Below are 14,455 nucleotides of genomic sequence, written 5' to 3' on the forward strand. Positions count from 1 at the left end.
TAAAAGGATAGAAAATAAAGATAACCTCCTGGTTCCTTTTCCTTTGTAGAAAATGAACTCATTGATCTAAGAAAGAAATGGAAAATTTTATTCGAGTCAGATTTGAGAACTATAACCCAGGAAGAGCATCTCAGAAGGCCTGAGAACTGTTGTGTCCTCCAGAAGTCAAGGCACAGGGATGTAAGTTTTGGAGACAGAGGGCTGTGCATGAAAAGACATTATTGACAGTGTACATAATCCAGATCTAAGCATCATCATGGTGGGTCATGTGACCCCTTACAAGGTCAAGAAGGAATTTATCTTTTAAGGAGCTGTCTTACTGATGCTAGGAGTCTGTTGCTCTTCAAGGTCAAGCAGGTCTTCCCTCTGATGTGGGAGGTCTGGTCCATGCATCATGCAGACACACAACTTACAGTGAGGGAGAGGAGTGCAAAGGTAGAGAAAAGTTTTCAATATTTAAATTTTTCATGCCATAAAATATAAATTTAATTTCATACTTTCTTGACTCTCCTACATAAAAGTATTTGGATGTTTATTTACAATTTGAAATAATCTTCAATATACAGGTTTTACACTTTTTTTTTAACTTACTGTAAGTATTTCTGTAAGCTATCAAGTATTATCTGATGGTTTCCAGGGAGGAAGGGCTTGGGAACGAATTGGACTGGGAAGTTGGGGTTAGCAGATGCATACTATTGTATACAAATTGGATTAACACAAAGTCCACCTGTACATCACAGGGGACTATATTCAATAGCTTATGGCAAACCATAATGGAAAAGAATATGAAAAAGAATATATATGTATATATATATATATATATAAAACCAAGTCACTTTGCTATACTGCAGTAATTAATACCACACTGTAATTCAACTATTCAGTTCAGTTCAGTTCAGTTCAGTCGCTCAGTTGTGTCCAACTCTTTGCGACCCCATGAATCACAGCATGCCCGGCCTCCCTGTCCATCACCAACACCCAGAGTTCACTCAGACTTGCATCTATCGAGTCAGTGATGCCATCCAGCCATCTCATCCTCTGTTGTCCCGTTCTCCTCCTGCCCCTAATCCTTCCCAGCATCAGAGTCTTTTCCAATGAGTCAACTCTTTGCATCAGGTGGCCAAAGTACTGGAATTTCAGCTTTAGCATCATTCCTTCCAAAGAAATCCCAGGGCTGATCTCCTTCAGAATGGACTGGTTGGATCTCCTTGCAGTCCAAGAGACTCTCAAGAGTCTTCTCCAATACCACAGTTCAAAGCATCAATTCTTCGGTGCTCAGCATTCTTCACAGTCCAACTCTCACATCCATACATGACCAGTGGCAAAACATGAAATGAAATAGTTCCAGTATTATATTTTGTTTCTTATACTGCTTCCCAGGTGGCTCAATGGTAAGGAATTCTAAAGAATGAAGGAGACTCCAGTTCAATCCCTGACTCGGGGACATCCCTTGGAGAAGGACATGGCAACCTACTCCAGGATTTTTGCCTGGGAGGGCCCATGGATAGAGGAGCCTGGTGGGCTACAGTCCATGGTCACAAGAGGTGGACGCAACTTAGCCACTGAGCATGTATGCATATTACAAAGCAGTGCATCTTACCGATTTAATTTTTTAAAACTGTTAGAAGTTCTTTATTTCAAAATTTTTGTTGAAGTTGTAATGCTTCAACTACCATTGCAGTTGGTTTATAATGTTCTGTTAATTTCTGCTGTATGGGAAAATGATTTAGATATGTCTGGAAATGGCAACCCACTTCAGTATTCTTGCTGGGAGAATCCCATGGACAGAGAAGCCTGGAAGGCTACAGTCCAAAGGGTCACAAAAGGTTGGATATGAATGAAGTGAGTTCATGCCTTTTTATGCTAAACATTTTGATTAGTTCTCATATGTTTTGCCATTTATTCCTTGATTTATTCAGCTTAAGTTTATTGAACACTTTAGGGAAGATGTTTTATCAATAAATAAAATAGAGAAGAATAAATTAAAATAAATTCTTGAGTTGATAGTCTAGTGGAGGGTGACACTGTAAATGAAATTAGAATTTAGCTCTTAGAAATGGGTAAGTGCCAATAGGAGATATTTCTACAAAATCTCTCCCATTTCTGTTTATCTATGAGGCAGAGGCACCAAGTGCCATTCATCCCACACAAGTATTTGTCTGTACAACAAACACCCTTGCAACACAGAGACAGTGGCTCCTTGCAGAGAAATGGACCCCATGTTTGCTATGCAGTAATGTAAAGAAAACATCTCCCTCCTGAGAATGAGAGGGATCCTGAGTGCCTACTGCCATTGATCCAGGATCCTTAGACGCAAGGTTTTTCTCCTGCTAGTCCACCCCCTGAATATTCACAGGTTGATATGAGCTCAAGTCTTATCAGTTAAGAAAATGTTACTATAGTTTGGGGCTGTAGAGGGTGGATAAGTGTGCTTTAATAGGTGCAGGCTTTGTGTCTTTGACTTTGGAACCCAACAAGTGTTGCAAATCAACTTTCTATTGGTTTGCTCGAAGCCGAGTCTATGTATATATGACAGTGGTGTTTGCTGATTGGTAAATAAGCAATGAGCTGTCTCACTGGGATCACGCTAGAGGGGTTGTGTACCTTAGACGTGCTGTATATCCAGAGGTCAGGGTTCTTCCCCAAAAGGGAGACCTAAAGATGTTTTCGAGATAATCACGATGGTGTGATCACTCACCTAGAGCCAGACATCCTGGAATGTGAAGTCAAGTGGGCCTATAAAGCATCACTACGAAGAAAGCTAGTAGAGGTGATGACATTTCAGCTGAGCTATTTCAAATCCTGAAAGACGATGCTGTGAAAGTGCTGTACTCAATATGCCAGCAAATTTGGAAAACTCAGCGGTGGCCACAGGACTGGAAAAGGTCAGTTTTCATTCCAATCCCAAAGAAAGGCAATGCCAAAGAATGCTCAAAGTACCGCACAATTGCACTCATCTCACATGCTAGTAAAGTAATTGTCACAATTGCCCAACCCAGGCTTCAGCAATACCTGAACTGCAAACTTCCAGATGTTCAAGCTGGTTTTAGAAAAGGCAGAGGAACCAGAGATCAAATTGCCAACATCCACTGGATCATGGAAAAAGCAAGAGAGTTTCAGAAAAACATCTATTTCTGCTTTATGGACTATGCCAAAGCCTTTGACTGTGTGGATCACAATAAACTGTGGAAAATTCTGAAAGAGATGGGAATACCAGACCACCTGACTGGCCTCTTGAGAAACCTATATGCAAGTCAGGAAACAAGAGTTAGAACTGGACATGGAACAACAGTCTGGTTCCAAATAGGAAAAGGAGTACACTAAGGCTGTATATTGTCGCCCAGCTTATATAACTTATAGGCAGAGTACATCATGAGAAATGCTGGGCTGGAAGAAGCACAAGCTGGAATCAAGATTGCCTGGAGAAATATCAATAACCTCAGACCTGCAGATGACAACACCATTATGGCAGAAAGTGAAGAGGAACTAAAAACCCTCTTGATGAAAGTGAGAGTGGAGAGTGAAAAAGTTGGCTTAAAGCTCAACATTCAGAAAACGAAGATCATGGCATCCAGTCCCATCACTTCATGGGAAATAGATGGGGAAACAGTGGAAACAGTGTCAGACTGTTTTTTTTTTTTTTTTTTTTGGCTCCAAAATCACTGCAGATGGTGACTGCAGCCATGAAGTTAAAATACGCTTACTCCTTGGAAGAAAAGTTATGACCAACCTAGATAGTATATTCAAAAGCAGAGACATTACTTTGCCAACTAAGGTGTGTCTATTCAAGGCTATGTTTTTTCCAGTAGTGATGTATGGATGTGACAGTTGGACTGTGAAGAAGGCTGAGCCCCGAAGAATTGATGCTTTTGAACTGTGGTGTTGAAGAAGAGTCTTGAGAGTCCCTTGGACTGCAAGGAGATCCAACCAGTCCATTTTGAAGGAGATCAGCCCTGGGATTTCTTTGCAAGGAATGATGCTAAAGCTGAAACTCCAGTACTTTGGCCACCTAATGCAACGAGTTGACTCATTGGAAAAGTCTCTGATGCTGGGAGGGATTGGGGGCAGGAGGAGAAGGGGACGACCGAGGATGAGATGGCTGGATGGCATCACTGACTCGATGGACGTGAGTCTGAGTGAACTCCGGGTGTTGGTGACGGACATGGAGGCCTGGTGTGCTGTGATTCATGGGATCGCAAAGAGTTGGACATGACTGAGTGACTGAACTGAACTGAAAGATGGTTTAGAGATGAGGAAGACAGTCCTGATTGGAAGCAATTTCAAAAGTTTAGAAGAGTTGAGGAAGACGCATTGACATATATATACTATCTATTTTACATGTGTAAAACAGATAGTGAGAAGCTGCTGTATAGCACAGAGAGCTCAGCTCTGTGCTCTGAGAGGACCTAGATGGGTGGGTGGGGGAGAGGGTGGGAGAGAGGCTCAATGGGGAGGGGAAGTACGTATATTTATGGCTGATTCTCAATACTGTACAGCAGAAATCCCACAACGTTGTAAAGCAATTATCCTCTATCTAAAACAAAATAAAATCCAAAAAAAAGTGTTTAATCAAATAATAAGATAAATAACACTGAATTTCTATACATTTGAGCAAATAGTCCTTGATAGCTTTTACTGTGATTGCCAAAATTCACATGAAACCTAGATACTGTCTGAGTGAGACTCTCTGTGGTCTGGAGAATAATAAAAGGGTCTTCTGATATGGGGTCTTTTCTCCCAGCATGGTTCCAGCTGTCCTCCATCCTCACACTCATATAGGCAATTATGTAAAGCCTTTTTGCTTGTTTCCCTCTTATATCAACGTTGAGACATCGAGACTTTCAAGCCGCAGCCCTGTGTATTCCCTTTGGATCTGAGCTGACCACCATTCAGGCAGCTGTACCTGAATGGAACACATAACTTGGGACAATGCATGTCTCTCGCAGCTGTTACCAAAACTCTGCCCTTGTTCACTGGTGTCAAATAGAAACACAGAGACAGAATATTGGGTGAAGTAGCAAAGAGTTGCTTTACCAGGCAAAGGGAGCCACAGAGGACTAACGCCCTCAAGATCGTGTGACTCTCCCTGGAGCAGTTAGTGAAGAGCTTCATGGTGTTTAAGGATTAGGGCAAGACCAGCTCATGCACCTGTTGGCTTCAAGGTGAAGTTTCAAGCATTATCAACCTCCTGCTTTCAACAAGTCTAGGGTCTATATGCTTGCTGTCACCAGTTCTCATTTGGTGGGGGCTGCTTACTGTAAAAATGACTTAGGAATGTATGTCAGACCTCTGTCTATAAATTTCAGGGAACTGAGAGTTGGTGAATCTGCAATGTGGTAGAACTATACTCTAACTTGTTACCAGTTCCCTCCACTACAGCTATTCTTTGTTTCTGCATCTTCACATTTCTCAATCATTAACTCCTGAGTCAGCATTTTACTTCAAACAACAAAGACACAGAAACTTGTGCCTGGTTTCAGAGCTAGTCCCCGATGATCAAGGTCACCCTCAAGTCTTGCTTTTTAACCTAGAATGCAGTATGTTCTTCATCTATGTTTTCCAAGAAAGATCAATTTCGAAACAGCCCAAATAAAATCAATTCCAAGAAAAACTAAGAACTCGGATTTCTTCTTACTCATTAAATTTGTGAATGGAAATCATGAACATTATGATGAAAAATGTTTGTAGTTATCAGATCAAGAATACTAGGTGTACTTGTGCCAAGATGTGAAGAAATTGTTCTCATTGAAGATGAGATTAGATGAACACCCAGATGATGTTAGGATGCAAGTTACATAAGAAGAACTCCTTGAACGCTTGTTTGAGAATCAACCTTTTCTCTTATATTATGATCAACTCCTTCTATAATAAAGATGCTTATTGATGTAACACTTTATTCCTGTTGTGATATGATCACAATTATTCTGTGACTGTTCTTCAAGTTCCCCCAAACTCTGAGTTCCAGTAAGCACAAGAATACAAAGATGAAGAACAGGTGGTGGTTCTGAGATGCGGAGAGGATGGAATAGAAGCAAGAACCAGGAGACAAGACCAAAGCACCTGGGTCACTGTCACCTGGAGCTTAGCATCATCCTGTTCACACCGTTGCTTTGGTTTGGGATGCACTGTGTAGAAAACTGGAGTCAAAAGAAAAACAAGAGATACGGATGTGACTACTGGAGGTATGGAGAGAATACACCAGAGTGCTTGTGTGATGTTTGTGGAACAATGTGTTTCCATTCCTGAGTGTCAGCTGTTCACATAGAGAGTATAAAAATTTCTACCACATCCCTTTCTGCTAGTTGGAAACACTAGGACTAGTTCAAGGTTTAAATCCAAACTCTCTTAGAAAATGCTTTAAAGCAGTAAGAAAGAGAAATGGTGGTAGTCAAGACACACTCAGAAGGAGTGAGGAAATATAAAATCTATAAATTTTGCATCAATAGGCAAGGATAATCAGAAGATTAATTGTGGAAATATTAGCCAAAATAAAGAGCAAAGGTCACCAACTGACCTTGGCAATTGAACCAAGCAATTTCAGATCAAGTTTTAGGATGTTTCCAGGAAGTTCCAGTCAATTTAGCTTTATCAGAAATATGATTTGCAAAGGTTTTTCTTCCCATTCTATGGATTGATTTTCACTCTCTTGGCAGCTTATTTGATGAGTTTTGATGAATACTGATTACCTATTTTTCTTCTGTTCCTTGTGCTTTGGTTACACTAGTGGCTTCCCAGGTGGCGTTAGTGGTAAAGAACCCACATGCCAATGCAGGAGAATTAAGAGATGCAGGATCAATCCCTGGGTCAGGAAGAACCCCTGGAGAAGGGCATGGCAATCTACTCCAGTATTCTTGCCTGGAGAATCCCATGGACAGAGGAGCCATGGGTCGCACAGAGTCTGACATGCCTGCAACATGAAAATTACCACACATGCACGCCTGTACTTTGGTGACATATCCAAATCTAAGGACATGAAGCTTTCCCTCTAGTTTTTCTTCTAAGAGCTCCATATTTGTATCTGTATGTGAAGGCCTTTGATGCATTTGTTGGTGTGTGTGCGTGTTCATAATTCCGTACTTAAAACAACAGCAAATACCCACTCTTTGTAGATTTGTGTCATGTCACTGACTGGCCTTCACTGATAAACTTGGCATGTTTCTAGTCCTGGGGTCAGTCCAACAGTTCAGCTAAGGGCAACTCAGTTCATTTCTGAGTCAGCATCTCGCCTGGCATACATGTACCTATTTGATTCTCAGAATATGTGGCTATTTTTGAATGCCCAGTGTCCACTAAATCCACACCCCAGTTTACTCAGGGTTTTACAAATTCTAGTCTATGTCTTCACCCTTAGTCCTTTGTCCTTCCTACTTCCCTTGAAGTAAAACACGCTTGAGTCTTCAGGCAGCCTGCAAATAGCCTGGAACTTTGCATATTTTTTTTGTGATCAGTCTGGTTTAAGGCAGGTAACTGAGAGCTGAACTGTCATCCTTTAAAGACTGCCCTACACTGCCAGGAGAAGGGTACAGGTGAATAAAACCACAATGAAATGTCCTTCCACTGTGTTCTGGATTTTTCCTAATTGTGTGTTCACTTTGTTGCTGTAGATTTTTCCCCAAACTTTAAGTTTTTTATTTTGTATTGGGGTATAGCTGATTAACGATGTTGTTGTAGTTTCAAGCGAACAGAGAAGAAACTCAGCGGTACATTCCATATATCCGTTCTCCCCCAAACCCCCTCCTGTGCAAGCTGCCACATAACACTGAGCAGAGTTCCATGTGCTATACAGTAGGTCCTTGTTGGTTATCCATTTCAAGCATTGTTGTTGTAGATTTCTGATTGAGTGTTTTCCAGAGCTCCTGTGAGGTTTCCCATCTGGTTTCTGGTTGCTTTCTTATCTTTCTAAGGGAGGCTTCAATGATTCCTGGCCCACCATTTTGCTGCCTTCACTCCATGTGTTAAATTTTATTTGGCTTCACAACATCCCATTGTATCAATGCCTCATGATTTCCATAACTCTTCCTAAATTTGTTACAATTTAACTTGTTTACAGGTTCTTCTTTTATGAATAACTACTGAGCAAGATAGTAAAGTATGTAATAAGTATTATTTTTGTTATGAAAGATTTCTAAAAGTTACATAATTAAGGTATAAACCCTCCAAGAGTCTGTTTACACACTGGACATGGTATCCAATAGCTATTAATAACTAATCTTCAATAAGGAGATCAAACCAGACAATCCTAAAGGAAATCAACCCTGAATATACATTGGAATCACTGACCCTGAAGCTGAAGCTCCAATACTTTGACTACCTGATATAAAGAGCCGACTCACTGGAAAATACCCTGATGCTGGGAAAGACTCAGAACAGGAGGAGAAGGGGGCAAAAGAGGGTGAGATGGTTGGATGGCATCACTGAATCAACGGGCATGAGCTTGAGCAAAGTCCTGGAGATAGTGAAGTATGGGAAAGCCTGGTGTGCTACCATCCATGGGGTCACAAAGAGTTGGACACCACTTCATGACTGAACAATAACAAAATATCTGGGTTTTGTGTCCTATTCAGAATTTCACCACTCTCAGAATAAAACAAAATTATCTTGCTGATGGGAAAGGTTAAAAAGCAAATTTATTTTCATTTGACATTTTCATGCATTTTTTAGGGATAAGATTTTGAAAAATTTTTATTATAACCCCCTTAAACTGTATGATTCTGTATGTGTATGCATTTTTACTGTAACTAAGTTAACTATTTCAGCTGATGTTTGATCAAGATTGGGCTTCATAATCAGAAAAATGCAGAAAGATTGCTATGTGGAAGTTTCTAGTCTAACATACAGTCAACACTTGTTCAGCCATTCTCATCATAATATAACTTAAGATAAAGCTGATTAAAAAAAAAAAAGCAAACACGTTAACTGGCTTTGATTCTGTTCTGATTCCATGGGTACTGATTTCACCCTGCCCCTCCTACAATATAACTGCTGTCCAATATAACATTGGACAGCGCAGCTCAGGCATTACGTTCCTGTTATTTATAACACGTTAAGGCAGAATTAGAAGAAGAAGAAGAAAATAAAGTCTGTTTTCTCAGAGGGCAACAGGCAGTGGATTTCAAAAGCCAGAAGGTGAAGCTTAATGATGGCCACTTCATTCCTGTCCTGGTTTATGGAACCTGTGCACCTCCAGAGGTAACAGTAGTGATTTGACATTGAGATATAAATAGTAGTGGATGTAACATGAGTGAGAAGGGCTTGGATTGTCAAGCACTGAGTCCCCGTGTGACACTAGGAGGGTCATTTGGTTCCACTAACCAGGCTAGAACCATTCCCTATGAAAGAGGAGAGAGCATTTAGTCTTCAGTCTGCATCAGGGTTTGAGGCTGTGCTCACCTGCAGATTACTCTGGGTTCCCCTCCAGTTTCATGATCTCTATCCCTCAGAAACTTGTGGAAATAAAAATAGGAGAGTTCAGCACCATCCTGATTACAATGCCTGAGTCTCTTGGGGATTTTCTGAGCCCACAGTTTGGTGCAGCAGTGGTGAGCAGTGACACTCTCTTACACTTGAACACAATGACTTTATCTCCTCTTTCACCCTTTCAAGTTGAACAAATTGATGGTGCTTCCTCTGGGTGGGTCTAAACCTAGGACCTTTACAGGGACTTGGAGACCTTGCCTACAATGATGGCTGTTTTCATGATGAGGTTTGTAGACTGCACTCAGTCACTAAGAACTGTATCATGTAGAACTCTTGATTTTAAGTTATAGAAATCTACCCAAGCCATCTGATGCAAAATAGCTTAGAAGACTATGTAGATGGCAGGTCCCAACCATGGAGATCTAAGGATTTGCAGAACTCTTCAGATATGTCTCCTTTTTTTCACCCCTTATTGAGGCATTACTCTTGGTTTTCTTTATTTTTAATGAACATTTTCCATTGGGGCAGCTCAAGGCTCATGATCATGAACATTTGATCATCCACATTCCATACCAACCTAAAGAGAACCTTGCTGGTTCATATGACTGCCCTAGGGCCTCTGATGCTCAGAGGGAAAAGGAAGCCTGATTATCTAGCCCAGGTCAAGATTGAAATTTTTATTCTGGAATTAAAGCCATGTAACTTACTGCCATTCCAAGCTCAGAAGAGGCATTTCAAAATAGGCAAGTACAGGGAAGAGAGAAAATTCACGTAAGCCACAATGAGCCCCTTTTAGAACCTAGAAAAATTGTATTTATTGCAACATATATTAAGCTCTTCCCTGGTGGTTTAGTATCTGCCTAAAATGCAGGAAACCTGGGTTTGATCCCTGAGTTGGGAAACTCTCCTGGAGAAGCAAATGGCAACCCACTTCAGTATTCTTGTCTGGAGAATCCCAGGGGCAGAGGAGCCTGGCAGGCTACTGTCCATGGAGTGGCAAAGACTCAGACACGACTGAAGCAACTGCGTGTGCATGCATGCATGCAAAGAAGGTAAAAGAGGGTTAGACAAATTACCCAGAACTTAGAGGGAAGAGGCATGTCCCTAACCTGAAAACGTGGCCAGAAATCAGCTCAGGAGAATTGCATACAGGAAAAAGACCATGAAAACATGAAATGGGAAGTCAAAAGAAGAGAAAAATCAGATAAGATGGGTTTAAGAGTTTGTGTAGGGTTTGGATGCCTGCATCTTAATAACTGGTATCTGCATTTACGAGTCTTCAACAGGGAGCACAGTACAGAAAATTTGCCAGAGGCTGTGAAAGTCATTTATCTTAGATGGGTCACGATAAAGGCTCATGGTGATACTAATAGTAGATGGAAGAGCCACTCAGGAACATTGACTCAAACATAGAGCTCACTTTGTGATTTACTCAATCTTGGACTGGTTCTCCCTTTGACGTTCATCAGAAAATTAACTGTTTAGACACACTTTTCTCTATTGGGCTCTGTATTCTCATACTTTCTGTTATATTTTCACTGTTTCATGGTTGGTTGTGGCAGCGGTTTAGTTGCTAAGTCGTGTCCTACTCTGGCAACCCCATGGACCGTAGCCCACCAGGCTCCTCTGTCCATGGGATTTTCCAGGCAAGGATACTGGAGTGGATTGTCATTTCCTTTTCCAGGGGATCTTCCCAATCCAGGAATCGAACCCAGGTCTCCTGCATTGCAGACAGATTCTTTACCAACTAAGCTATGAGGGGTTAGGAAACTTAATATGAGATCCATCCTCATAAAAAGATTTTAAGCATACAATACTCTTCAACACGATGTAGTATGGTATAATATTATTAACTTTAGGGAAAAAGTTGTACTGCTGATCTCTAAAATTTATTCATCTTGTATAATTGAGACTTAGCAAATCTTGATTTCTCCCTCCTCCAAGCCCCTGGTAACCATCACTCTCCTATTTGACTCTTTCAGTCTGACCAATTAAGATATGTCATATAATGTGTGTTGACATAAAATTATTCTTTTTCTGACAATCTTATTTCCTATAATGTAATGTCCTCAAGGTACAAGCTAAAATCAGTGAGGAGGAGCATTCTATGAAAAATACAACTTTGTGAATTAAAGAATTATATATATGCAAATGTATATTTATATAAACATAATAAATATTTTCAATTATAAGTTAAAAATTAATGTTATTTTAGCATTCATTTTTTTCTTAAGTTTTTATTGTGAAAAATTTTCAAATAAAAACAAAGGGTATTATGAAAAAATCACTATTTTCCCTTTTATATGCAAAATTTTTGCCACATTGCCATATATGTACACATAAGATTTTGCTGACATAGAACTGATTGTGCTTCACATGTCACTTTAAGCCATGTTTCTCAAGCTCTTTTAGCCTAGAATGGTCTTTCTATCATTTTCTGTTTGTTTTTTGTTTTTTAAAATTGAAGTATAGTTGACTTTGTCAACTGCTTCAGGAGTTGGTGATGGACAGGGAAGCCTGGCATGCTGCAGTCCATGGGGTTGCAAAGAGTCGGACACAACTGAGCGACTGAACTGAACTGATAGTTGACTTGTAATGTTTCAAGGCTACAGCAAAGTGATTCAGATATATATATATATATAAGACCTGGGTTCGATCCCTTGTTAGGAAGATCCCCCTAGAGGAGGAGGGCATGGCAACCCATTCGAGCACTCCAGTATTCTTGCCTGGAGAATCCCATGGACAGAGGAGTCTGGTGGACTATAGTCCATAAGGTCACAAAGAGCTGGACACGACTGAGCACAACACAGCACGCTTTTTCAGATTCTGTTATATTAGAGGTTATTGCAAGGTACTGCCTATAGTTCCCTCCGCTATACAGTTAGGTCCTTGTTGTTTGCCTATTTGATGAATAGCAGTGTGAATCTGTTAATCCTAGTTTCCTAATTTATCCACACCCCCACTCTGGCCTCTTGTCCTGTTTGGGAACTGAGTGTTGGAGTGGAAGCCCCCAGACCTGGTTCAAAGCTGAGTGTGAGGTGGGGGGACTGGGGTACTCCTGCCAGAAAGCATCCATGCATGTCCCTCTCTAAGAACTGTCAGCAGGGCCACTTGCTCTGTGAGGTCACCAGCTGCCCAGCATTCAAAACGCACAAGTAGACAGCTGGTGCTGCACCTGGCTTCACCTCCACTGTGAAAACACTGGAATGGGCTCAGGTTTCAGCCCATGCAAGCGTGCGGGCCCACAAAGCCCACTGCTTCTGCTGGGGGCAGACCCACCTCAGCTGCGGGGGCATCCGCCTGCTTAGCGGTTCCCAGGCACCGGGCTCATGAAGCTGCAGGTGTGCATCTGCCCAGATGGTACACTCGCAGGGCTGTGGGGGTACCGGGAATTTCTCAGGTTTCAGCCCCACCTCTGGGAGTGGCTGCTCCCTGGGGCTTCTGTGCTCACAGAGCTCTTAGCAGTGGAGCCCAGCTCCCTAGCTGTGGCCGCAACCCTCCCTTGCCCACCCTTTGACAGTGGGGCTCTGAGGGCAGGCCCAGGCTCTGTCCTGCACGCACCCCCAGGTGAGGCCCCAGCCACACTCCAGTCTCTTTCTGGGGGGCTGTCTCCTCATGGGCAAGGAGCATCCTCTCCCTAGTCTGTCCGCTGTAGTTCCAGCACCCAGCCTCTGTACGCACTAGCGGGCAGATGCAGGGACAGTCTCTGTCGGTCTCTCTCTGCCCTGCCCGCTGCAAGCCAACAGCTCCACACCCTTCTGGGTCTCAGAAGCTCCTTACCTGTCCCAGAAGCCCTCCCAGCCTGTGAAGGAGGCTCCGAGGGTGAGGGACCCTTTCCTCTTTCATAGTTCCCTCCCTGGGGTGCAGATCACTTGCCCACTCCAGTTATATTCTTTTCCTCTTACCTGGTTCCACAGCAATTTTATTGTAGCTTTGGTTGTACGAGATCTGCCAGCATTTGGTAGGTCCTCTGTAAGAACTCTTGGACACGTGGATGTGGATGTCTTTTTGATGTATTCATGGGAAGGTGGGATCTACTCTGCCATCTTGACCTCCATCCTCGAAAATTCTTGCTTTCTGCATAGTTGGATGTCCAAGGCGCAACAGTTGAGTACCGTCCCACTGTGGAATTAGGCATAGATCTGGTCCCTGCTTATTCTCAGACAGGTCATAATGTTTCACCTTTTCAAGAGACAGAGGTATAAAATGTCTTTTATTAAAAAGCTCATTACTTGATGTTGATATTTCCAGGTCATATTTAATGTTCTGGTATTTCCTTTAGTATTTTTTAAACTTTTGTTCTTTCTCTGTCGTATTATCTTTCCACATAAACTGATGCTTTTCTCTGTTGGCATTCTACATGTAGAATGTCACCCTTATTTTAGTCAGAGCAAACTGTTGAAGTTCTGCAGGTCACGCAATACTGTTCTTGTTGCCTATGATTTTCTGGGATCCCAACAACTCAGGGCTCTGGAGATAACTCTCATAGGCAGGGGGCAGAGAAGGGAGGGATGGAGCAAATTCTTTACTTTTGTCTTGTAGCACCCGGCCAATTTCTTTACTGCAATCCATTGGGTGACAAAGAGTCGGACAAGACTGAGAGACTAAACTGAACTGAATTTCTCTACATTGTGTTAGTCTTATAGAAATATCAATTACAAATGTCTGCATTAAAATCTATATATGTTCTAAGTTGCTACAGGCATGTCTGACTCTTTGCGATCCCATGCACTAGAGCCCACCAAGCTCCTCTGTCCATGAGATTCTCCAGGCATGAATACTGGAGTGAGTTGCCATTTTCTTCTCCAAACACATAAGCTATGTCACGATTTTGTTGTTCAGTTGCTCAGTTGTCTCTGACTCTTTGTGACCCCATGGATTGCAGCACACCAGGCTTCCATGTCCATCACTGGCTCCCGAAGCTTCCTCAAACTCATGTCCACTGAATCAGTGGTGCCATCCAACCATCTTGTCCTGTGTTGTCCCCTTCTTTTCCTTCCTTCAATCTTTCCCACCATTCAGTTCAGTTCAGTTCAGT

At 41.9% G+C, this 14,455-nt stretch overlaps 1 long non-coding RNA gene across 1 annotated transcript; it reads right to left on the reverse strand.

Annotated features, from left to right (window-relative positions):
- Positions 66-14,181, reverse strand: LOC108637393. Its single transcript, XR_001919016.1, has 2 exons — positions 13,323-14,181; positions 66-408 (listed from the first exon to the last, which is right to left on the reverse strand). It is a non-coding gene; the product is annotated as an uncharacterized LOC108637393 (long non-coding RNA).

This window comes from Capra hircus, chromosome 13 (genome assembly GCF_001704415.2).
Source record: "Capra hircus breed San Clemente chromosome 13, ASM170441v1, whole genome shotgun sequence".
Classification (NCBI taxonomy): domain Eukaryota; kingdom Metazoa; phylum Chordata; class Mammalia; order Artiodactyla; family Bovidae; genus Capra; species Capra hircus.